Consider the following 27201-nt stretch of genomic DNA (forward strand, 5'->3'; position numbering starts at 1 on the left):
GCTGTAAGCCTCCCTAAGGAGCTTCTTCGCCTTATATTTCAGCGGTATCAACGTTGACTTTTCGCTGTAAGCCTCACTTAAGAGCTTCTTCGCCTTATATTTCGGCGGTATCAACGTTGACTTTTCGCTGTAAGCCTCCCTTAGGAGCTTCTTCGCCTTATATTTCGGCGGTATTTGGCTCTGCATTCCCTTTGGAACGACTTTTGAGCAGAAAACTTACACTGCGCTCCCTTAAGAACGACTTTTTGTAGCTTCAGCAAACTTACGCTGCGTTCCGTAGAACGACTTCAGCAATTTTTTGTAGCTTCGGAGATACTTGTGACTTAAGAACGACACTTTTGTGCTTCAGCGACTTTTTGGACTCCATGAGTCTGTGGAGAATATATATTTCACTACGGCAAGAACGAAGCTTTTACAGGAAATTGAAAACAACAAAAGAACTAGGCTCTCAATGATTGTTCCTTAAAAAGAAAATGATAACGAATATAAAAACTGTTTCAGGGGTAGGATATCTCTTAGTAGATATGCTTCAATTCTGGCACAATACTGTTGACTGTGCGGGCTTCGAACTCCGCTCTGAAGTCTCACTGCTGATGCGTATGCTGGCTCCCTTCTGGCTGCTGGCCTCGGGAATATGCAGGTTGTAGTGGTGGTGGAGGTGGAGGCTGTTGCCAAGATGCCTGTGGCTGGCTAGCCGAAGCAACAGAAGCTGCAGGGTGGTTACCCACATACTCTGGTATGTAGGGTGAGTGATATGAAACAGTATGCATGACCTGCTTCGGCTGGTTCTGCTGAGCTGCAGCTTCTGCTATTTCCTTTTGTTTCTGAATCGTGACATGGCACATCCTTGTAGTATGGCCCTTGTCCTCACCATAGAATAAACAATAAATTTTTCTAGGCTGATCCCCAAACCTTCCTCTGAAGCCCCTGGCGCCTCTGCCCCTTGGAGCTGGCGGCCGAAGATAGCTTTGTTGCTGCCCCGAAGCTTGTGAGGAATATTGTGGCCTCTGTTGCTGACTTCCTCTGTCGTCATTCTGGGTGAAGTGGATTGATCTGACGTGCCTTGGGTGGATTCTTCCTCCGAAGCCCCTGGTCAACTCAGAGAACCTGTAGGCTTCCTCCCTTCTTTGACAAAAGTCATTATCAGCACGGATGTATTCATCCATCTTTTGAAGCAATTTCTCCAGGGTCTGAGGGGGTTTCCTGGCAAAGTATTGGGCCGTAGATCCTGGCCGAAGCCCCTTGATCATGGCCTCAATGACAATTTCATTGGGCACCGTTGGCGCTTGTGCCCTCAAACGCAAGAACCTTCGGACATACGCTTGGAGGTATTCTTTGTGATCTTGCGTGCACTGGAACAAAGCTTGAGCGGTAACTGGCTTCGTATGAAACCCTTGGAAACTAGTAATCAACATGTCCTTCAGCTTCTTCCATGATGTGATTGTTCCTGGCCGAAGAGAGGAGTACCTGGTTTGCGCAACATTCTTGACTGCCATGACGAAAGATTTCGCCATGGCTGCGGTATTGCCTCCATATGAAGATATGAGTGCTTCGTAGCTCATCAGAAACTACTTCGGATCTGAGTGCCCGTCATACATGGGGAGCTGGGGTGGCTTGTAAGATGGGGGCCAAGGTGTAGCCTGCAGTTCTGCTGACAGAGGAGAAGCATCATCATAAGCAAAATTTCCATGATGGAAATCCTCATACCATTCATCCTCATTGAAGAAGCCTTCTTGGTGAAGCTCCCTATGTTGGGGCCTTCGCTCTTGCTCATCTTGAGCGAGATGGCGTACTTCTTCAGTAGCTTCGTCAATCTGCCTCTGAAGATCGGCTAGTCGAGCCATCTTCTCCTTCTTCCTTTGTACTTGTTGATGAAGCATCTCCATGTTCTTGATTTCTTGGTCCAACTCGTCCTCCTGGGGTGTTGGACTAGTGGCCTTCCTCTTCTGGCTTCGGGCCTCTCGAAGAGAAAGGGTCTCCTGGTTTGGGTCCAGCGGCTGTAGAGCGGCAGCCCCTGTCGCGGAAGCTTTCTTCAGTGGCATGATGAAGGTCAATGCTTGCCGAAGGTGGTCGAAAAGAGTTCACCGATGGTGGGCGCCAATGTTGGGGACTTGTTCTCAAATGCTATGAGTTAAGAACAAGGCAACATAAAGAATGTTATAAAGTCCTTCGTCCTTTGAAGCATTATTTCCCTTGGGATATAATGATTTTCGGACGAAGGTTATGAAGGACATACCTTCATCAGCACAACATATAATAATGAAGAAGGAACCATATGAAGTATAAGAGATAACATAAACAATTATATATTATTATTAACTCATTTCTATTTTATTATTATGGAAAATTAGAAATGATATCAAATTAGAAATGTACCTTCGGCTTGAAAGAAGGTAAAAGTACAAGCGTGACGCAAAAGCAAATGCTAAGTCAGCGTGAACAGTACGGGAGCACTGTTCATCTATTTATAGGCATGGGACGCAGCCCATGTAAAATTACACCCATGCCCTTTACATTTGCTAATGACTCTATAGTAACCCATCAAGGTCTGAATAGCCTTTTCCTTTTTAAGTCGGTTTCCTTTTCTGCTATAGTGCCGAAGCTCTCCTGCACATAGCTTCGGCTCTGCACCAACCTTCGTGTTCTTTGTGCTTCTTCATACTATGGTTCTGATCAGAATCCGAAGATAACTGTTCATGTATTGTACTCCACAAACATTGTTAAATCATGTTTTTGAGGACCTTCGGAAGCCGAAGGCCCCCAACAATCCCCTACTAGTATGTGGTTAGTGCACATAGTACATATTTAATAGTATCATGCATATTAAATGAAAGATTTAAATTCATGTTCTACCACTATTGGTTATTTTTGTTGATTGAAACTAGTGGTAGCATATGAGTTTGTTCATGAGCAAAGTGAACCCATGTACTTAATCTATTTTGGATTGCAACAAGCTACAAGAACAACCTCGATAAGATAACCGTTTAATGCGTGTGAAGAAGCTTAAAGAGGGTTTAACCCGAACTTGGAAGCTTAAGAAAATCTATTTGGTTAAGTCACATATTGAGCTGCTCATAAGGATGACTTATGAAGAAGATACCAATGCAAATGAATATCAAAACCTACAAGTGGCATCAATATCTACAGAGAAATGTCTAGGCCAATATTATTCCTTCAATTGGTATTCACTAAGTGGTTTCTAGACCAATCATACAATTGATATCCTTTGAGTGGTACAAGACTTCAAGTGATCCACAACCTTAAGTGATCATCAACTCAAGAGATCAACTCTCTCCTAAAATAAGTTCATGCAAGTGATGTCAAGGATTTTTATCATGCATATGGTGTCCATCAAAAACTTATTGAGTACTTTCAAGTTGGTATAATATTCACAAGTATGTTTTCCCAGAGCCTTAGAACAACCCTTTTTATGGTAATTAATGACAAAGGGGGAGAGGTTGGAACAAAGATATGTAAATGTGCAAGTTGGAACAAAGATATGGAAATATGCACAAGAGAAAATTGGACATGAACTCAGGGGGAGATTTTGATCAATTGAGTTAGAATGAATATGAATGGATCAAGAGCAAAGTATAATGGTATGATATTTTATTGAACAAGAGATGCACACAAGTAGGGGGAGCAAGCTCATGAATATATGTTTGATGCATTTGTTTGTGCACTACATTTCTTTCTTGCATCACATTTGTCTTATATTCCTACATACTTGTGTGTAAGTGTTTGCTAGAACTAAGACTTGGATGATGATTGATTTAGTGATATTTATAAGTCTAATCTTAGTGTGAAAGGAGTAACTAGAATCCTATTTATTATGATCTCATGTGGTATCTAGTTTCACTTGTTTCTAGCAAGATGATGCTAAGGATGAAATGAAAAGTAGTAAACACGCTACAAAGGTACATTTCTATTTTGTATACTTTAGCATCATGTGTTAGTGATAATGTCCCTCAATTTTCATATCTTTGCATGTGTGTAAGCTTGAAACCAAACTATCCAAGCACACATGTAGGCAAGGATATCACTACCAAACCGTTTTTATGGTGCTTATCCAAATCTTAACAAATGAGCTTAAAGTTGGATAAGGAACATAAGAACTTTGCCAAACTAGCAATTTACACTTGTGTAAAAAGCTAGCTTGGAAAAAGAACAAAAACGACAAATCTTTGTAGAGTTGTCATCAATTACCAAAAAGGGGGAGATTGTGAGACCCTGTTTGGTTTTGGTAATTGATTGACAACTTATATGGACTAATAAGTGTTTATGTTGAGATACACAGGTGATTAGTCCACAGGTACACTAGTGTGAGTTATTTTAGCCATGGTGGTGATGTGGCTTGGTGATATTGATATGCTCAACTAGTGTGATAAAGGAGCTCATTGCATATGAAGAAATGACATGGTGTCATGTGGCTATATGGAGAAGATCAAGAGATATGGCTTGGCTTCGATGGACCAAGTGGCTAGTGTGAAGGGCAAGTCAAAGGCTCATGTGTGAGGGACCGCGTCGCGGTGAAGCAAGAGCAAGGACTTAGCACCGATGGACATAAAGCAATGGTGAAGAGCAAGCTATGTTGAGATTGATGAACCAAGAAGGCCATGTGATAACATGGATTGGATCATATCATTATAGAATTATCAAGACATGTGTTGATCTGGGCCTTTTGATCAAGTGGCTTGATGATGATGGTGGAGGAACTTCATGCTATGGACAAATGGTAAAAGGTATCATGGTTGGCTACACTTATGGATGCCCATTGTTCATCATTTAAGGAGATGGAATTGAATGCTCAAGGCAAAGGTATAAAAATAGGTTTTTGTTTTACCGGTCAAAAGGTGCTTAGAGGTTGATAATTGACCGGGTTAGTAGGCTAGATAGTCGTACTATCAAGAGGGGTCAATTATCTTACTTGACATGTCTTTAGTGCCTCATTGCTCATATAGTTGGTGCATTTGCATGAGGGCTAACAATACTTTGGTTCGTGAAAGAAACTTATTCAAAAGCGATTTCTTGAATGTGGGCTGAATTGAGGTACCGCGGACCGTCGGGGCCAGCATGGCGGACCGTCCGCAGGTCTAACTTGAGATGATGGGCAGAAACATGGAGTTTCTGTGTTTCGTGAGTTTTTGTACTGCGGACCGTCTGGTCCCAGGTGGCGGACCGTCTGTAGTTGAAGGACTGGTGTTTGGACAGAACTCGAGTAGTTCTGTTTTGGTTTTATTTTTTGAACTGCGGACCGTCTGGGGCCTGAGTGCGGACCGTCCACAGTACAAATATTTTGTATTGCGGACCGTCCAGGGTCTAGGTGCGGACAGTCCGCAGTACAAATTTCAGCAAATGTGAAGAGTCAGCAAAACTTCATTTTGGCTCAGTTTTATGTATCGCGGATCGTCCGACCTTGAGGGGCAGACCGTCCGCAAGTCATTTTTGAATGCTCTGACATTTTTATAACCGTTTATAGTCGTTGGGATTCTTGTGCGGACAGTCCGGGCTTGTATTGCAGACCGTCCGCATGTGCGCAGAAAAGGGGCAATTGACCCATAACGGCTAGTTTTGGAGAGGGGGCTATATATCCTTGTGTTGCCCGGGTTGAAAGGTAGTAGGAGGCTAGTTGGAACACTTGTGAGCATATTGGAGCCTTTCCTCTCCCTTTCTTTCACTCATATTGGTTGGGATTGCATTCTAGTGAGATTGAGAGCCATCTAGTGCATTGCATCAAGTTGTTGATCTTTGAGGCACTAGGGAGATTATCAAGTGAGGTCGTTGGCTTATTACTCTTGGAGGTTGCCGCCTCCTAGATGGCTTGGTGGTGGTTCCCCGTGAGCTCTTCAAAGGAGATTGTGAAGAGGCCGCGATGGTGATTGTGAGAGGCGTTGTGCTTGCCTCGCCGGAGCGGTGAAAAGCAACTCTAGTGGAATCGAGGTTTGAGGGTTCATTGACCAATCCGACTCAAGAGATCAAGTGGAGACTTGATAGAGGAGCGGTTGGGAGCTTTGAATCTACCTCAACGTGGACTAGGGGTGACCGACAAGTCATCGACACCACAGGAAAAAATCATTGTGCCACGTGTCATCATCTTCCCATTGGTTTGCAACTTTCCTCACTAGCTTGTATTTACTTGTTCATATACTTATGCTAGTGAGTATTTGTTGCTCGTGTATGCTCTTGTATATCTAGTCATACCTATAATAAAATAGTTGCTCACTTGTTAGCTTGTGTAGCTAATCTGTTTTACTTAGCTTGTGTAGCTAAGTAGTTGTTTCTCTCTAGTAGTGCTTGTGATTTGTGCTCTTTGCTTACTAGTATGTTTAGGAGCTATCGTTGTGCTTAAAATTACATTTGCATAATTTGTATGTCGTTGTGAAAGGGAATTAGGCTTACACCTAGTCCCTAATTAATTTTGGTGGTTGAATTGTCCAACACAAATCTATTGGACTAACCAGTTTGCCCAAGTGTATAGATTATACAGGTGTTAAAGGTTCACACTCAGCCAATAAAAAGATCAAATTTTGGATTCAACAAAGGAGCAAAGGGCCAACCGAAGGCACCTCTGGTTTGGCACACCGGACTGTCCGGTGTGCCACCGGACAATGTCCGGTGCACCACCGGACATGTCCGGTGCACCAGAGGACTCCAACGCAAACTCGCCACCTTTGGGAATTTCCAAAGGCACTCGCGCTATAATTCACCGGACTGTCCGGTGTACACCGGACAGTGTCCGGTGCGCCATGGAGAAGCGGCCTCAGGAACTCGCCAGCTTCGGGAAACTCCAACGGCTAGTCCGCTAAAATTCACCGGACTGTCCGGTGCGACTCCGGACTGTCCGGTGCGACTCCGGAGCAACGGCTACCTCCGCGCCAACGGCTACCTGCGGTGCATTAATTGCGCGCGCAGCGCGCGCAGAAGTCAGGCGCGCCCATACTGGCACACCGGACAGCAAACAGTACCTGTCCGGTGTGCACCGGACACCCAGGCGGGCCCACTAGTCAGAAGCTCCAACGGTCAGAATCCAACGGCAGTGATGACGTGGCAGGGGGCACCGGACTGTCCGGTGCGCCATCGAGCAGACAGCCTCCCAACGGCCACTTTTGGTGGTTGGGGCTATAAATACCCCAACCACCCCACCATTCATTGCATCCAAGTTTTCCACTTCCCAACTACTACAAGAGCTCTAGCATTCAATTCTAGACACACCAAAGAGATCAAATCCTCTCCAAATTCCACACAACGCCTTAGTGACTAGAGAGAGAGATTTGCTTGTGTTCTTTCGAGCTCTTGCGCTTGGATTGCTTCCTTCTTTCTTGATTCTTTCTTGTGATCAAACACTCACTTGTAATTGAGGCAAGAGGCACCAATTGTGTGGTGGCCCTTGCGGGAATTTTGATTCCCAAGTGATTTGAGAAGAGAAGCTCACTCGGTCCGAGGGACCGATTGAGAGAGGGAATGGTTGAAAGAGACCCGGCCTTTGTGGCCTCCTCAACGGGGAGTAGGTTTGCAAGAACCGAACCTCGGTAAAACAAATCCGCGTGTCACACTCTTCATTTGCTTGCGATTTGTTTTGCTCCCTCTCTCACGGACTCATTTATATTTCTAACACTAACCCGGCTTGTAGTTGTGATTATTTTTGAGAATTTCAGTTTCGCCCTATTCACCCCCCCTCTAGGCGACTTTCAATTGGTATCAGAGCCCGGTGCTTCATTAGAGCCTAACCGCTCGAAGTGATGTCGGGAGATCACGCCAAGAAGGAGATGGAGACCGGCGAAAAGCCCACTACAAGCCACGGGAGCACTTCATCGGAAGAGTCCCGCACCAAGAGGAAGGAGAAGAAGAAGAGCTCCTCCAACAAAGGAAAGGAGAAGAAATCTTCTTCGCACCACAAAGAAAAGAAGGAGAAATCTTCCTCCCACAAACCACATCGGAGAGGAGACAAGCACAAAAGGATGAGGAAAGTGGTCTACTACGAGACCGACACTTCATCAACATCGACCTCCGACTCCGATGCGCCCTCCGTAACTTCTAAACGCCAAGAGCGTAAGAAGTTTAGTAAGATCCCCCTACATTACCCTCGCATTTCTAAAAATACACCTTTACTTTCCGTCCCATTAGGCAAACCACCAACTTTCAATGGTGAAGATTATGCTAGGTGGAGTGATTTAATGCGATTTCATCTAACCTCACTCCACAAAAGTATATGGGATGTCGTTGAGTTTGGTGCACAGGTACCATCCGTAGGGGATAAAGACTATGATGAGGATGAGGTGGCCCAAATCGAGCACTTCAACTCTCAAGCGACAACAATACTCCTCGCCTCTTTAAGTAGAGAGGAGTATAACAAAGTTCAAGGGTTGAAGAGCGCCAAGGAGGTTTGGGATGTGCTCAAAACCGCGCACGAAGGAGATGAACTCACCAAGATCACCAAGCGGGAAACGATCGAGGGGGAGCTCGGTCGGTTCCGGCTTCGCAAAGGGGAAGAGCCACAACACATGTACAACCGGCTCAAGACTTTAGTGAACCAAGTGCGCAACCTCGGGAGCGTCAAGTGGGACGACCACGAAATGGTTAAGGTTATTCTAAGATCTCTCATTTTCCTTAACCCCACTCAAGTTCAATTAATTCGTGGTAATCCTAGATATACTAAAATGACCCCCGAGGAAGTTATCGGGAATTTTGTAAGTTTTGAGTGCATGATCGAAGGCTCAAGGAAGATCAACGAGCTTGATGATGCATCCACATCCGAAGCTCAACCCGTCGCATTCAAGGCGACGGAGGAGAAGAAGGAGGAGGCTACACCAAGTCGACAACCTATAGACGCCTCCAAGCTCGACAATGAGGAAATGGTGCTCGTCATCAAGAGCTTCCACCAAATCCTCAAACAAAGGAGAGGGAAAGACTACAAGTCCCGCTCCAAGAAGGTTTGCTACAAGTGTGGTAAGCCCGGTCACTTTATTGCTAAATGTCCATTATCAAGTGATAGTGACAGGGGCGACGACAAGAAGGGGAGAAGAAAGGAGAAGAAGAGGTACTACAAGAAGAAGGGCGGCGATGCCCATGTTTGTCGGGAGTGGGACTCCGACGAAAGCTCTAGCGACTCCTCCGACGACGAGGACGCCGCCAACATCGCCGTCACTAAGGGACTACTCTTCCCCAACGTCGGCCACAAGTGCCTCATGGCAAAAGACGGCAAAAGGAAGAAGGTTAAATCCAACTCCTCCACTAAATATGAATCGTCTAGTGATGATAATGCTAGTGGTGAGGAAGATAATCTGCGTATCCTTTTTGCCAACCTTAACATGGAACAAAAAGAAAAATTAAATGAGCTAATCAGTGCCATCCATGAAAAGGATGATCTCTTGGACTCCCAAGAGGACTTCCTAATCAAGGAAAATAAGAAACATGTTAAGGTTAAAAATGCTTATGCTCTAGAGGTAGAAAAATGTGAAAAATTGTCTGGTGAGCTAAGCACTTGCCATGAGACCATCAACAACCTTAGAAATGAAAATTCTAGATTAATTGCTAAGGTTGATTCACATGTTTGTAATATTTCAATTCCCAATCCTAGAGATAATAATGATGACTTGTTTGCTAGGATTGAAGAATTAAACACTTCTCTTGCTAGCCTTAGAGTAGAAAATGATAATTTGATTGCTAAGGCTAAAGATTTTGATGTTTGCAATGTCACTATTTCCGATCTTAGAGATAAAAATGATATATTACATGCTAAGATCGTTGAACTTAATTCTTGCAAACCCTCTACATCTACCATTGAGCATGTCACTATTTGTACTTGATGTAGAGATATTAATGTTGATGCTATTCATGATCACATGATTTTAATTAAGCAACAAAATGATCATATAGCTAAACTAGATGCTAAAATTGCCGAGCACAACTTAGAAAATGAGAAATTTAAATTTGCTCGTAGCATGCTTTATAATGGGAGACGCCCTGGCATTAAGGATGGCATTGGTTTCCAAAAGGGAGACAATGACAAACTTAATGCCCCTCCTAAGAACTTGTCTAACTTTGTTAAGGGCAAGGCTCCCATGCCTCAGGATAACGAGGGCTACATTTTGTACCCTGCCGGCTATCCTGAGAGCAAAATTAGGAGAATTCATTCTAGGAAGTCTCACTCTGGCCCTAATCATGCTTTTATGTATAAGGGTGAGACATCTAGCTCTAGGCAACCAACCCATGATAAGTTGCCTAAAAAGAAAACTCCCGGTGCATCAAATGATCATAACATTTCATTTAAAACTTTTGATGCATCTTATGTTTTGACTAACAAATCCGGCAAGGTAGTTGCCAAATATGTTGGGGGGAAACACAAGGGCTCCAAGACTTGTGTTTGGGTACCCAAAGTTCTTGTGTCTAATGCCAAAGGACCCAAAACCATTTGGGTACCTAAAGTCAAGAACTAAACTTGTTTTGTAGGTTTATGCATCCGGGGGCTCAAGTTGGATACTCGACAGCGGGTGCACAAACCACATGACAGGGGAGAAAAGGATGTTCTCCTCATATGAGAAAAACCAAGATCCCCAAAGAACGATCACATTCGGGGATGGAAATCAAGGTGTGGTCAAAGGACTGGGTAAAATTGCTATATCACCTGACCATTCCATTTCCAATGTTTTTCTTGTTGATTCATTAGATTACAATTTGCTTTCCGTATCCCAATTATGTCAAATGGGCTACAACTGTCTATTCACTGATGTAGGTGTCACTGTCTTTAGAAGAAGTGATGATTCAATAGCATTTAAGGGTGTATTAGAGGGTCAGCTATACTTGGTAGATTTTGATAGAGCTGAACTCGACACATGCTTAATTGCTAAGACTAACATGGGTTGGCTCTGGCACCGCCGACTAGCCCATGTTGGGATGAAGAATCTTCATAAGCTTCTAAAGGGAGAGCCCATTTTAGGATTAACAAATGTCCATTTTGAGAAAGACAGGATTTGTAGCGCATGCCAAGCAGGGAAGCAAGTTGGTACCCATCATCCACACAAGAACATCATGACGACCGACAGGCCGCTTGAGCTACTCCACATGGATCTATTCGGCCCGATTGCTTACATAAGCATCGGCGGGAGTAAGTATTGTCTTGTAATAGTGGATGATTATTCTCGCTTCACTTGGGTGTTCTTTTTGCAGGAAAATCTCAAACCCTAGAGACCTTAAAGGGATTCTTGAGACGGGCTCAAAATGAGTTCGGCTTAAGGATCAAGAAAATTAGAAGCGACAACGGGACGGAGTTCAAAAACTCTCAAATCGAAGGCTTCCTTGAGGAGGAGGGCATCAAGCATGAGTTCTCTTCTCCCTACACACCACAACAAAATGGTGTAGTGGAGAGGAAGAATCGAACTCTATTGGATATGGCAAGAACCATGCTTGATGAGTACAAGACTTCGGATCGGTTTTGGGCGGAGGCAGTCAACACCGCTTGCTACGCCATCAACCGGTTATATCTACACCGAATCCTCAAGAAGACATCCTATGAACTCCTAACCGGTAAAAAGCCCAACATTTCATATTTTAGAGTTTTTGGTAGCAAATGCTTTATTCTTGTTAAGAGAAGTAGAAAATCTAAATTTGCTCCTAAAACTGTAGAAGGCTTTTTACTAGGATATGATTCAAACACAAGGGCATATAGTCTTTAACAAGTCCTCAGGACTAGTTGAAGTTTCTTGTGACGTTGTGTTTGATGAAACTAACGGCTCTCAAGTAGAGCAAGTTGATCTTGATGATATAGGAGAAGAACAGGCTCCATGCATAGCGCTAAGGAACATGTCCATTGGGGATGTGTGTCCTAAGGAATCCGAAGAGTCTCCACATGCACAAGATCAACCATCCTCCTCCACGCAAGCATCTCCACCGACTCAAAATGAGGTTGAAGCTCAAGTTGATGAAGTAGAAGAACAAGAAGATGAGCCACCTCAAAATGACGGCAATGATCAAGGGGGAGATGCAAATGATGAAGACAAGGAGGATGAAGAACCAAGACCGCCACATCCAAGAGTCCACCAAGCAATACAACGAGATCACCCCGTCGACACTATCCTCGGCGACATTCATAAGGGGGTAATTACTAGATCTCGTGTTGCACATTTTTGTGAGCATTACTCGTTTGTTTCCTCTATTGAGCCACACAGGGTAGAGGAAGCACTACAAGATTCGGATTGGGTGGTGGCGATGCAAGAGGAGCTCAACAATTTCACAAGGAACGAGGTATGGCACTTGGTTCCACGTCCTAATCAAAATGTTGTAGGAACCAAATGGGTCTTCCGCAACAAGCAAGATGAGCATGGTGTGGTGACAAGGAACAAAGCTCGACTTGTGGCCAAAGGATACTCCCAAGTCGAAGGTTTGGATTTCGGTGAAACCTATGCACCCGTAGCTAGGCTTGAGTCAATTCGCATATTATTAGCCTATGCTACTTACCATGGCTTTAAGCTTTATCAAATGGACGTGAAAAGTGCCTTCCTCAACGGACCAATCAAGGAAGAGGTCTATGTTGAGCAACCTCCCGGCTTTGAAGACAGTGAGTATCCTAACCATGTCTATAAGCTCTCTAAGGCGCTTTATGGGCTCAAGCAAGCCCCAAGAGCATGGTATGAATGCCTTAGAGATTTCCTTATTGCTAATGGCTTCAAAGTCGGCAAGGCCGATCCTACACTCTTCACTAAAACTCTTGACAATGATTTGTTTGTATGCCAAATTTATGTTGATGATATCATATTTGGGTCTACTAACGAATCTACTTGTGAGGAATTTAGTAGGATCATGACACAGAAATTCGAGATGTCTATGATGGGGGAGTTGAAGTATTTCTTAGGATTCCAAGTAAAGCAACTCCAAGAGGGCACCTTCATTAGCCAAACGAAGTACACTCAAGACATTCTAAACAAGTTTGGGATGAAGGATGCCAAGCCCATCAAGACACCCATGGGAACCAATGGGCATCTCGACCTCGACACGGGAGGTAAGTCCGTGGATCAAAAGGTATACCGGTCGATGATTGGTTCATTGCTTTACTTATGTGCATCTCGACCAGACATTATGCTTTCCGTTTGCATGTGTGCAAGATTCCAAGCCGACCCTAAGGAATCACACCTTACGGCCGTAAAACGAATCTTGAGATATTTGGCTTATACACCTAAGTTTGGGCTTTGGTACCCTCGGGGATCCACATTTGATTTGATTGGTTATTCGGATGCCGATTGGGCGGGGTGTAAGATTAACAGGAAGAGCACATCCGGGACTTGCCAGTTCTTGGGGAGATCCTTGGTGTCTTGGGTTTCAAAGAAGCAAAATTCGGTCGCTGTTTCAACCGCCGAAGCCGAGTATATTGCCGCAGGTCATTGTTGCGCGCAATTACTTTGGATGAGGCAAACCCTGCGGGACTACGGTTACAAATTAACCAAAGTTCCTTTGCTATGTGATAATGAGAGTGCAATCAAAATGGCCGACAATCCTGTCGAGCATAGCCGCACTAAACACATAGCCATTCGGTATCATTTTCTTAGGGATCACCAACAAAAGGGGGATATCGAGATTTCATACATTAACACTAAAGATCAATTAGCCGATATCTTTACCAAGCCACTTGATGAACAAACTTTTACCAAACTTAGGCATGAGCTCAATATTCTTGATTCTAGAAATTTCTTTTGCTAGTTTGCACACATAGCACACAAGTATACCTTTGATCATATCTCTTTTGTATATGCTATGACTAATGTGTTTTCAAGAGTATTTCAAACCAAGTCATAGGTATATTGAAAGGGAATTGGAGTCTTCGGCGAAGACAAAGGCTTCCACTTCGTAACTCATACTTCGCCATCACTCCAAGCAACTCTCTATTCTTTGGGGAGAAATGAGCATCAAAGAAAAGGACTTCGTCTTTGGGAGAGAGTAAGAGCCCAAAGCTAAAGGACCGGACTTCGCCTTTGGTATAATCTTAACTCATTTATTTATGACCAAAGGGGAAGATAGCACTTCAAGGGCTCTAATGATTCCGTTTTTGGCGATTCATGCCAAAAAGGGGGAGAAATGAGCCCAAAGCAAAAGGACCGCACCACCACCGATTTCAAAAACTTAGTGTTGAATATTTATCAATTGATTTTCCTATTTGTGTTCAAAAAGGGGGAGAAAATAGTATTTCAAAATGATATATCAAAACCCTCTTGAACACTAAGAGGTGGATCTCTTCTAGGGGGAGTTTTGTTTAGTCAAAGGAGAAGCATTTGAAACAAGGAGAGAAGAATTTTAAAATCTTGAAAATGCTCTGCATAATCTTATTCATTTACCTGTGACTATTTGCAAAAGAACTTTGAAAAGGATTTCCAAAAGAGTTTGCAAAAACAAAACATGTGGTGCAAGCGTGGTCCAAAATGTTATTTAAGAAAGAAACAATCCATGCATATCTTGTAAGTATTAATATTGACTCAATTCCAAGCAACCTTTACACTTACATTATGCAAACTAGTTCAATTATGCACTTCTATATTTGCTTTGGTTTGTGTTGGCATCAATCACCAAAAAGGGGGAGATTGAAAGGGAATTAGGCTTACACCTAGTCCCTAATTAATTTTGGTGGTTGAATTGTCCAACACAAATCTATTGGACTAACTAGTTTGCCCAAGTGTATAGATTATACAGGTGTTAAAGGTTCACACTCAGCCAATAAAAAGATCAAATTTTGGATTCAACAAAGGAGCAAAGGGCCAACCGAAGGCACCTCTGGTTTGGCACACCGGACTGTCCGGTGTGCCACCGGACAATGTCCGGTGCACCACCGGACATGTCCGGTGCACCAGAGGACTCCAACGCAAACTCGCCACCTTCGGGAATTTCCAGAGGCACTCGCGCTATAATTCACCGGACTGTCCGGTGTACACCGGACAGTGTCCGGTGCGCCATGGAGAAGCGGCCTCAGGAACTCGCCAGCTTCGGGAAACTCCAACGGCTAGTCCGCTAAAATTCACCGGACTGTCCGGTGTACACCGGACTGTCCGGTGTGACTCCGGACTGTCCGGTGCGACTCCGGAGCAACGGCTACCTCCGCGCCAACGGCTACCTGCGGTGCATTAATTGCGCGCGCAGCGCGCGCAGAAGTCAGGCGCGCCCATACTGGCACACCGGACAGCAAACAGTACCTGTCCGGTGTGCACCGGACACCCAGGCGGGCCCACTAGTCAGAAGCTCCAACGGTCAGAATCCAACGGCAGTGATGACGTGGCAGGGGGCACCGGACTGTCCGGTGTGCACCGGACTGTCCGGTGCGCCATCGAGCAGACAGCCTCCCAACGGCCACTTTTGGTGGTTGGGGCTATAAATATCCCAACCACCCCACCATTCATTGCATCCAAGTTTTCCACTTCCCAACTACTACAAGAGCTCTAGCATTCAATTCTAGACACACCAAAGAGATCAAATCCTCTCCAAATTCCACACAACGCCTTAGTGACTAGAGAGAGAGATTTGCTTGTGTTCTTTCGAGCTCTTGCGCTTGGATTGCTTCCTTCTTTCTTGATTCTTTCTTGTGATCAAACACTCACTTGTAATTGAGGCAAGAGGCACCAATTGTGTGGTGGCCCTTGCGGGAATTTTGATTCCCAAGTGATTTGAGAAGAGAAGCTCACTCGGTCCGAGGGACCGATTGAGAGAGGGAAGGGTTGAAAGAGACCCGGCCTTTGTGGCCTCCTCAACGGGGAGTAGGTTTGCAAGAACCGAACCTCGGTAAAACAAATCCGCGTGTCACACTCTTCATTTGCTTGCGATTTGTTTTGCTCCCTCTCTCACGGACTCGTTTATATTTCTAACGCTAACCCGGCTTGTAGTTGTGATTATTTTTGAGAATTTCAGTTTCGCCCTATTCACCCCCCTCTAGGCGACTTTCACGTTGCGAACTAGATTTGTATGGGAGAGCTCTTTCACTATCTTGGCACCTTAGTTGTTTCAATTAGAATCTTTTGTCAGGTGTTTGTAATAGTTAGAGGAGTGTAGTCTTGGCTAAACCAAAATAGTTTTAATTCTGTATTTATTTGTGTTAGCCATTGTAATTAGTTTTAGAAAGGACTCTTCACCCCCCTCTAGTCCGCCATCTCGACCCTACAGTGGTCCGGTAGGGTATCACTACGTAGCCTTTACAAAGATTCCCTAGAGGTCATAGCCGCCTGTTAGGTTTCTCCAATTTGGTAAACATAGTACCTATCCCCGCAGGAGGGGTGACAAGAAAAGCAAAACGAAAGAACCTCAGCACCCAGCCTCGGTAGAGCAAGCATTATGCCTGGACCCATTGACGGCATGGCGACAAAGCAACTACACCTCTAGCTCCTCCAATTAATTAGCTATGGGTGCCTATTTCACCCTCATGGTTGCATTGTTATCCCAGGTGGTCTGTCAACGAACAGGTCCTTACGGAGACGTACTCGGGAAACGGTTCGAGCCTCCTTTAGTGTCACAAGTTCATCACCATATCTAGAATAAAACAACGTACCTTAAAGTATTTCTCACCATGTTCATTGATTAAGGTGAAGCACTAATATGGTAGTGATCATAATAGCCCAACCGAAAAAGGTAATCAAGGACAGGATAAGCAGAAACTAGTAAATCCTTAGGTTGATCATAGTATGCAGGAGCATGAATTTTAAAGTGAATAGGACATAATAGGTTAGAGGACACTTGCCTTCACCACACTACTGCTCAGGGGCTTCTTATGCAACTCCCTTGGACTCCACGAATGGATCGTTATTTATGCGAGTGTGAACATACATTCAACATTCCTGAAACAAAAAGAAACAATACATGATACAACAATATAGATCAAATAAATATGCAACGTGACATGGAGCTCACATCTATGGTAGACAAACGATCGAGGCTACAAGGGCGTCGGTGGGAGCAAGCTAGGTGGCTCGTCCGCGCTGGGATGGGCACAGCGTGCCGAGGGCAGACACAACGCGCCAAGGGCGGAAACCATTGCCACGCTAGACAGAGAGAAGGGAGATGGGGGTTAAACAACAAGGATTCTCGTCTCGGCTGAGGGCACGACGCGGGCTCGGACGACTGATGGATTCTCTGCCTCGGCTAAGGGTGCGGGGCTAGCTTGGATGACTGACATACTTCTTCGCCTCGGCTGAGGGCGTGGGGCTGGCTCGGACGACTAACGGACTCTCGCCCTCTACTGAGGGCGCGGGGCTGGATCGTCCGACCTCAAGCGGACAATTGGGTTTAGGCTTGAGTTAATTAGAATCCAACCGTTAGATCTGGGGTGAATGGTGGGGATCAAGGCGGCTGGCTCTGACGTTCTCCCATGGCCACCCGAGGTGGTGGCACCCGCGACCACGGCTGGGAACTCGCCAGAGACGAAGGAAGCGGGAGTTTTGGGAGTCCTATGGCGGTCGGGGTGGTCTAGGGAGGTCAGGGAGGGTCTGAGGAATTTAGTGACGAGGGCCAAACCACGGTGGGAGCACCAGAGGTCGGAGATCCACAATGAGGCGGCAAGGCAGCGGTGCTAGCAGCTCCGACATGCAATTGTGCATGACAAAGAGCAAGGGAGGGGACCGAAGGGGGCAGGGGAAGTTCCTTACCTCAATGAAAGACTCGGGATCCCCTCGGAGGCGGCAACGGCTTGATGGCAGCTCGGAATGGTGGCGGTGGCTCCGGGACTGCAAGGGAACATGTTAAGCGAGGACAGGACAGAGAGGTCGAGAAAAGGGGAAACTGAGGTGGGTTCCCGGTGCATCACACTCAGGAAGAGCTCACGGTGGCCAAGGCGACAATAGGGGCTCAATGACAACGGTGGTTGCGATGGCGATGTCGTTGTTGTGTGCTGGGTGGGGAAACAAGCAGGGAGAGTGCAAATGAGAAGCGGGGGAGGGAGGCGCTGGAGGTGTGGGGTCTTCACTTGAAGCCCGAGCGAGGTCGTGGGGTGCGGGCGGCGGTTTATCCACCTGGAACGCGCGACATGGGCGTGACCACGACAGAGTAGGCGATTGCAGGGAGGAGGACGAAGCTGACGAGTGGGGCAGGATGGTCAGAGAGAGAAGAGGGGGCACACTGTGACGGAACCTCCCAAGTAATTAGGCCCACCTACAGTTGTCCTTGTCTAACAGACATCAGACACCCTGTAGATGTTCCTAAGTCACTTGACAAGTTCGGTATCTTTCCTTACCTTTCCAGGAACGTCTCACCCGTCTTGCAGACATTACAGAACATCGGAGATAAAGAAATGCGGAAGCGATTACATAAACTTACATTTATTAAAAAGTAAGATCATGTCGTTTATTACAGACCAGAAATATAAGCGAGTGCAGAGTAGTATTATTACACATACCAAGGGAGGTAAAAACTCTTCCCGATAGTTTTAAACAAAAGTTCTATATGGAGGATCAAGTCCTCCCGCATCTTCACTCTTGTTCCTCCTCCTTAGGAACCACCTTGGTACAGAAGCAACAGAAATCTGCTACTTCCTCACCTAAAAACAATGAAGGGATAAACCCTGAGTATGGAATTACTCAGCAAGTCTTACCCGACTAAAGAAAATACTCTCAAGGGTATGCTGGCTTAAGGGAGTCAAGGTAAGGCTTTTCAATAATCAAAGACTTTGTTTTGCAGAAATGCTTACTAAAGTGGATCCTTAAAAATCCAATTTTATTTGTCAAGTTAAGTACAATTACCTGCAACTAGAGTTCTTTCTACCCTAGTTCAATCACTGGTCCTGCACTAGCCAATTTCTTAACAAAAACCCATCATCTTTAGTGGAATGCTACGTGTAAGTCAGTGGCCAAGTCTCCATAACCGCGGAGGTACGGCGATCCGAATCGATTATACTCAGCTGAGGATCTCCGATCACACGACATATGTAGCACTTAACCCTTGCATATGTCAACCCGCCACTGGGGTTCTTAAGACCAGATCAGGTTCACGCAAACCGAGAGCACAGATACACCACCGTCCAGCCTCTTGCCACAGAGGGTACACGCTACACTCGCCACCGCTCCACGCCCATTTTGTGTTATCTTATTCTGGCCTTAGTCTACCCGAGGCAAGGCTTACCCATGACGAGGCATGTGACCAGTTAAAGGGTCCTCGGTCAGCAGGCCTACATCGACAAGGTCCTTAATCGACTCAGACAGAGACACTACACCGAGACTCTCTTTCTCGTGCAAGTCACCCGCCCGGTCTCAGCTTAATCTTTTCAACCCAAAAATTTGGTACCTGGCAGAGGTACATCTTTTCCGATGTTGAATCCATCACGGCCGTGACGGATTCACCATCAAGTTTTATTTTTGAAAACAACCCTCCCACTTTGCCAAACATCTTTTGTAAAACAAATCCTTTTGTTTCTCTAAAGCAATACTAAGCATAGGAAAACCTTTTTGCAAAATCAGGGTTTCAAGGAAGGTAATCAAGTTCAAGGAAGGTAATGCAAGAATTGTTTTATCAATCAACTCCTATCACCTAATGCAGCAAGCAAGTGAGAAAGATTTAAAAACATCAAGGGAGGTGGCAAATGCACCGGGGCTTGCCTTCGTTAACAGGTGAGTCTGGCTCGGATCCACAAATATCAAAGTAGAAGCAGTTGCCTGCCTGAGAATCCGAGGGTGGTGGTGTCCTTTCTTCAGTGACTTCCACTTCTTCTTCGCGTTCTAACATAACCATATATATATATAAGAATGAATGCCATGTAATGCTAATGAGAGTGCGAAGATAATAAAGATTTATTATCTAAGTCTTGAATATAACTTTCCTTCACGGAACTCCGAGAACTTAGGGTTTCCGGAGTCTGTAAAGGAGTTCACAGGGCAGGGGGGTGGTTTTGGGTTCTAGTTATCAAACATGGTCCAAATCAATTCAAACTCTACCCAAGGCTTCTAAATAATGTGGGGAGTTCATATAAAAATTTTGAACATTTTTGGGATTACCATTTAACTTTTAAAAATCCAGAACTATTTCTTTAAGCTATTTTAAATGCCCTAAAATTCCCTGTTTAAACTAAAAATCATGAAACTATTTTTATTAAATTCTAGGGAAAATAATAAGCCTAGGAAAATTGATTTCGCAATTTTAGGATTTTTCTACATTTTTCTATAGATTTCCAAAGTTCTTCTGAAAAAGAAAAAGAAAAAGACTCAACAGTATTGGGCTCAAACTGGCCTAAGCGGCCCAAGCCCACGCAGAAGCGTGCGCGCGCCCGCGCTGGCGGTTTTGTAGAACGGCCCTTGCGTTTTTGTCTAACAGCGAACGAGTTCTTTCACTGTTTTAGTGAGTCGCTGACATATTGCAGATAAGCCCTCCATGTTCTATTTCTTCGCAGTGGGAGGTCCACGACGGCGACGCGCGCGGCCGAGCTCCGGCGAGCACCAAGACCGCCCAAACGGGGCAACGACTGGTTCCTAACTTCGGCCGAAACCAAATCCGAGTCCTATGAATGTTTCCCCCAATTAAATTTCAAGAATAGTCAACTGGTTAGCTCTGGCCACAGCGACATTGCGACTGACCAAAGGAATAGCACGTTCCTGATCATCTAAGGCAGCTCGGTTCAAATGGGCGGGTCAAGGAGCATGAGGAGGGCCTAGGGACGCTAGAACAAGAGACGGAGAGCCTTGGACTAACCTGAGTTAGGCTGGTCGCGGTGAGGGTGTTCTTGCAGTGGCGCAAACCGAATTTGGGGGAACTGTGAAATTCAAGCTCGCTGGCGATCAACTGGGGACAATACTGGGTGTCGGGGTACTTGACTACCCTACGGAGCTTGCAGTGGCTTCAATTTATAGAGAAGTTAAGCAGTGGCGTCCAATTTTGCGCAGAGAGACCGGCGACCGAGACGAAGGGTGAGTCACTGGTGGCCGCACAACGTGGCTTTTACCATGGCGGCACCTCCGGGCTCCGGCGATCACCGGATATGCGTAGCACGGTTAGCCGCGACGTGGTAAAGTGTCTAGACACGCGGCGGGCGACAGTGATGGCTCAACGGCGGCGGAAATCTATCCGAGTGACCGATGAGCAAGGGGAGGGAGGTACGGCGGCCTTAGCCGTAGCTCAATCCGGTACCAGATATTTACCAGGTCAAGCTTATCTGTTGTATACGGTGCACGAATCGCAACAAGAGATCGACCACCGGCGACGAGCAGGGGGGGTGAATCGTGATCTTCTTCAGTTTAGGGTCTACTGTACCATGGCAGAACCGATTCAGTCGCCTGACAGAGCCTTTTGGAGCATGGTTTTCTCTCAATTTTGAATGACAACTCAACTCAAACTCTGCATCAAAGTTGTAAAGCAACATACCATCTACAATATTGCCATATGATGCTGCCACAAAAACCCATTGGATCATGCTTGAATCTAGGCTTGAAGTTGATGTCAGTTCATTGTTAGTCTGAAAATTCAGACCAAATCAGCCTGACAACCAAAGTTTGAGCATGATTATCTCTAAATTTCTCACAAGAACATGGCTTGCCCTCTTCAGCAAAATTGTTCTCCTATGATTGGTCTACAATTTTGATGTGGTGACCTAATATGAATTCTCACTATTTTGAAAGCTACACAGCTCTAAAGTTGGGCCTATAACCCTGATTTCAGACTTAGCATAAGAATCACAATTGGGTCCTTTTTGCAAATAGGTCCAAAACTCAGGGTTTAACTTGCAAACTCACATATTTGTGACCCAAATGACTTAAGATAGTTATTCAACTTGGTTTTTGCACTTTAGTCCAAAAATGGACTAATTTTGCACATAGGTCCCTAGGGTTTGGTTTTAGGGTTTTCCAGGGTTCCAATTAGGGTTTCTAGTATCCCAGGTGTAGAAATGTGATTCAAATTTATTTTTGGGGACATTTTATGACTTTTCCCCCAAAGCCTTTAGGTTTTCTCAGTTTGGGTTATGTTTTACCCCCTTTAATCCCTATTTAGGGTTAAGTTTCCTATCCAGGGTCCTATTTGCAAAGTACTATAACAATACAACTTGTTTGAAATTTTTGCCTAGTGAATGCACTCTAGGTGTATCAAACATATGCAATGCCAATGCTTATGATGCCATGCTCAAGTTTTAGTTATAGTAACACCAGGGGTGTTACATCCTTCCCCCCATAAAAGAATCTCGTCCCGAGATTAAAAGTCCTAGGGTAAGTAATGGAAAAGGAAACACGACATACTTTTATTTCCTTATTTCTGGTACAAGGTAGGGGTGACTTGGGAATTTACTCCTTTATTACACAGCTATACAAGCTTTACAATTTACAAGAGGCTAAAAAGCCTGGGAAATTCTTATCTAAAAAGTCTTGAGTTTCCCATGTAGCCTCATCTTGAGAATGTTGGTTCCACTGTATCTTATAGAACTTGAGGGTTTTTCTTCGGGTAACCCTGTCCTTTTGATCCAAGACTCGAATAGGGTGCTCAGAGTATGTCAAGTCCGGTTCAAGGACAACATCTGTTACTTCAATGGTTCGATCGGGAACCCGAAGACACTTCTTCAATTGTGACACATGGAACACATTATGTATAGCAGACAAAGTTTCGGGGAGCTGTAGTCGATATGCCACTGGTCCACATTGCTCAAGTACCAGGAATGGACCAATGTACCTAGGTGCAAGCTTCCCTTTAACCCCGAAACACGATACTCCCTTCATTGGTGAAACTTTCAGGTAGACATAGTCCCCTTCATGAAAATACAAGGGCATTCGCCGTTTGTCTGCATAACCCTTCTGACGAGCTTGTGCTTTCTTCATATTATGAATAATTTTCTGAACCTTTTCCTCAGCCTCCTTCACCATATCAGGCCTAAAGAAGTACCTTTCTCCAGGTTCAGACCAATTTAGCGGAGTACGACATCGTCGTCCATATAAAGCTTCAAAAGGTGCCATCTTGATACTTTCTTGATAGCTATTATTATATGAAAACTCCGCCAAGGGCAAACATTCATCCCATTTTTGTGAGAAGTCCAGAACACATGCTCGTAACATATCTTCGAGTACTTGATTAACCCTCTCAGTCTGTCCACTGGTTTGAGGATGATAGGCCAAACTGTGGAGCAGCTTAGTACCCAAGGATTTGTGAAGTGCTTCCCAAAACTTGGCTACAAATTGAGGTCCACGATCCGACACAATGGTCTTCGGAACACCATGCAGACTAAGAATACGAGCAATGTACAATTGGGCATAGACAGTAACCGGGTGATCTGTCTTGACCGGCAGAAAGTGAGCAATCTTCGTAAGCCGATCAATTATAACCCAGATAGAATCATACCCTTTTGCAGTCCTGGGTAATCCCACGATAAAGTCCATACTGATGTCTTCCCATTTCCATGTCGGTATTGGTAGTGACTGTAATGGACCGACAGCTTTCAAATGTATGGCTTTGACATGTCTGCAGGTGTCACATCTAGCCACATAGCGTGCAATCTCGATCTTCATCTTTGTCCACCAGTAATGTTGCTTCAGGTCTTGGTACATCTTAGTGCTTCCGGGATGAATAGAGTAGCGGCTAAGATGTGCTTCATCAAGAATTTGCTGGCGGAGCTCTTCATTCTTTAGCACTACTATGCGATTATTAAACCATACAATGCCTTGATCATCTTCTTTGAAACATTTGGCTTTTCCAGCCCTTAACTTCTCACGAATGTGTCTCATGCCCTCATTATCCTTTTGGGCATCAATTATCCTTTGCAAGAGGACTGACTCAAGCTTTAACTGATTCAGAGTTCCTTGTTGGACCATTCCCAGGTTTAGCTTCTCCATCTCTTGACATAAAGTGTTGTCAGAGGTCTTCGCCGTAAGACAGTGACCGGAAACCTTACGACTTAGTGCATCTGCCACAACATTGGCTTTGCCTGGGTGATAATGAATTTCCAGTTCATAGCCCTTAATAAGCTCAAGCCATCGCCTCTGCCTCATATTCAATTCTGACTGGGTGAAGATATACTTCAAGCTTTTATGATCTGTATAGATATGACAGACATTTCCCAGCAGATAGTGACGCCAAATTTTCAGGGCATGAACCACAGCAGCTAGCTCCAGATCATGAGTTGGGTAATGCTGCTCATGTCGGCGCAACTGCCTTGAAGCATATGCAATTACTCGGCCTTCTTGCATTAGCACGCAGCCGAGTCCACTGCCAGATGCATCACAATATACATCAAAAGGCTTGGTGATGTCCGGTTGAGCCAATACTGGAGCAGTGGTTAATAATGTCTTCAATTGTTCAAAGGCTTCATCACACTCCGAAGACCAATTGAATTTAACATCATTCTTCAATAAACTTGTGATTGGCTTCACAAGCTTAGAAAAGTCTGGTATAAATCTGCGGTAATATCCAGCCAGTCCAAGGAAACTTCGGACCTGATGAACAGTGGTCGGGGGTTTCCACTCTAAAATGTCCTTGACTTTGCTGGGGTCTACCGCAATCCCTCTGGCAGATAGAACATGTCCCAGAAATTGAATTTCCTCCAGCCAAAATGCGCATTTGCTGAACTTGGCATATAACTGATGTTCCCTTAGGCGCGTTAACACGATCCGTAAATGTTGGGCGTGCTCCTCTTCATTCTTGGAATATATCAAAATATCATTAATGAAGACTACCACAAACTTGTCTAGCTCGGGCATGAACACCGAGTTCATCAAATATGTGAAGTGGGCTGGAGCATTTGTTAACCCGAAAGACATTACCAGATATTCAAACAACCCATACCGCGTAGTGAAGGTGGTCTTTGGTATATCTTCGGGCCGAATACGGATCTGGTGATAGCCCGATCGGAGATCAATCTTTGAAAATACCCTAGCTCCAGTCAATTGATCAAATAGAATATCAATCCTTGGAAGAGGGTACTTGTTTTTGATGGTGACCTCATTCAAGGGTCGATAATCCACACACATTCGTAAGGTTTGATCCTTCTTTTTGACGAATATGGCCGGACAACCCCACGGCGATGAGCTTGGCCGGATAAATCCTTTCTCCAGGAGATCTTGTAATTGAATCTTCAACTCTGCCAACTCATTAGGAGGCATCCGGTACGATCTTCTAGATATTGGAGCCGTACCGGGCTTCAACTCTATTACAAACTCTACCTCCCGCTCAGGTGGCAATCCTAGCAAATCCTCGGGAAAAACATCAGGGAACTCGCATACTACCGGGATATCCTTGATTTCCGGTACCACGACTTCATAAACTCTGCCAGTAGTTTTGTTTGGAATAGGGATGGGCAAAAGAATTTCTTCTTGATTATGACTCAACCTGATGGTTCTTTGATCAGTATTGAGTGTTGCTTTATGCTTGGCCAACCAATTCATACCCAAAATAACAACTATGTCTTGGCCTTTCAGGACGATCATATTGGTAGGAAAGTCCCGTCCGGCCAATGATATGGGCACTTGATAGGCCACTTCTCTAGTAAAGATTTGTCCCGCAGGTGAGTGTATTTTAAATCCCTCTTTTGATTCATGGCATGCAATGTGATGTTGCTCCACAAAATTCTTGCTAATGAACGTATGCGAAGCACCAGAATCAAAAAGAATAATTGCAGGGTGACTGGCCACGAGAAACGTACCCATCATCACCGGTTCACCTTCCGGTGTAGTGGCCACTTGGGTATAGTATACGCGTCCCGTCTTCTTGAAATTTTTGCCCTTAACATTTCCCTTACTTTGTGATGAATTCCCCGATCCTTGCTGATTATTTGCTTGATTCTGCTTGGGATATGGGCAGTCCTTGATGAAATGTCCAGACTTGCCACAGTTGAAACATCCGGTTGAAGAGCTGGGCAAAGCAGAGAATCGAGTGCCTGGGGCACCCAACTGACTTGGGGCAGTGAGGGCTTTATTGGGACGAATAATTATCGGCTGCTTGAAAGGGAAGGATGGTGCACGTGGAGGAGTCTGGTTAGAAGGTCGGAGAATAAACCGTTGCCTTTTTGCCTGGCCCTCATTAGACTTCTCACCACCAAATCCCTTGTTCTTTCCGGAACCTGCATATTTTGCTTCAACAGATAGGGCTGTGCTGATAGCCTTTCCATACGTGAGATCTATGCAGGTGGCCATTTTTCTCTGCAATCGATCATTTAATCCTCTCATAAAGCAATTTTTCTTTTTTAGATCAGTGTTCACCTGATCGATTGCATATTGTGATAGATGATTGAACTTGTTGAGATACTGATTAATAGTATCTCCTCCTTGCTTTAGCTTCATGAACTCTTCTTGCTTCATATGCAGAACACCTTCGGGTATATAATGCTCGCGGAAGGCTACTTTGAATTCCTCCCAGGTGACTTGATGATTGGCCGGCTGAACGGCCACAAAATTACCCCACCAAGTGCTGGCAGGGCCGCGTAGTTGTTGCGTCGCGAATAAAGGCTTTTGTGTCTCTGAACAACGCAGAAGACCAAATTTTTGCTCAATAACTCGTATCCATTCATCGGCTTCCAGCGGGTCCTCAGCTTTCACAAATAGTGGTGGACGGGTTTCCGAGAAGTCCAGATAAGAAGTTTCGCGGGGGCCCTGTTGATAGCCCCGCCTACCAGGCTGCTAGAACTGTTGGCCCGCCATTTCTCTCAGAAAACGGGTATTGTCAGCAGTTGCGTTCACTAAGGCAGCAATTGCCTCAGCCAATGTGGGAGGAACAGGAGGTGGATTGGGTGTGGATTCCCTCCCCCGGGAGGTACCAGCTCCGTCCTGAGCTCGAGTCTTGGAAGGCATCTGTGGCAACAACATTTGAAAACAATATGATATGCCAAAGAAAAAGCCATTCCATTTTACATTACCAAAAGTAATGTTACAGACTCAAGACTCTTACAACAAGATACAATACCTAGTATACAATAGCACTACCTATTATACACTAGTACAACCTACAATACACTACACTACTTCTACTATACCACTAGTCCTGCTTCCCGTTGCTTTTGGCGGCCTCGTCGTCGGGTGTGGGAGTCCATACGTCGACCAGCCTCATGGAAGGAGGGGGCGCGAAAAGGTCTAACTCCCCACCAAGCGCGTGTCCCGCAACATGGGAGGGTCCGGCTTCCGCCTCAACAGGGTGCGCAGGTGCACTAGGGTGTAATTGCGAATACAGTACATGGACTTCCTCATGTAACGTATTGCAATAGACCTGCAGGTCGTCGACAGTTGAGCTAAGTTCCTTAATTCGGGCTTGAGCCCTTGCTTCCTTAGCACATGCCAGCAAACGGGACTGTACTGC

The sequence above is a fragment of the Zea mays genome, chromosome 3 (assembly GCF_902167145.1).
Source record: "Zea mays cultivar B73 chromosome 3, Zm-B73-REFERENCE-NAM-5.0, whole genome shotgun sequence".
NCBI classification, from domain to species: domain Eukaryota; kingdom Viridiplantae; phylum Streptophyta; class Magnoliopsida; order Poales; family Poaceae; genus Zea; species Zea mays.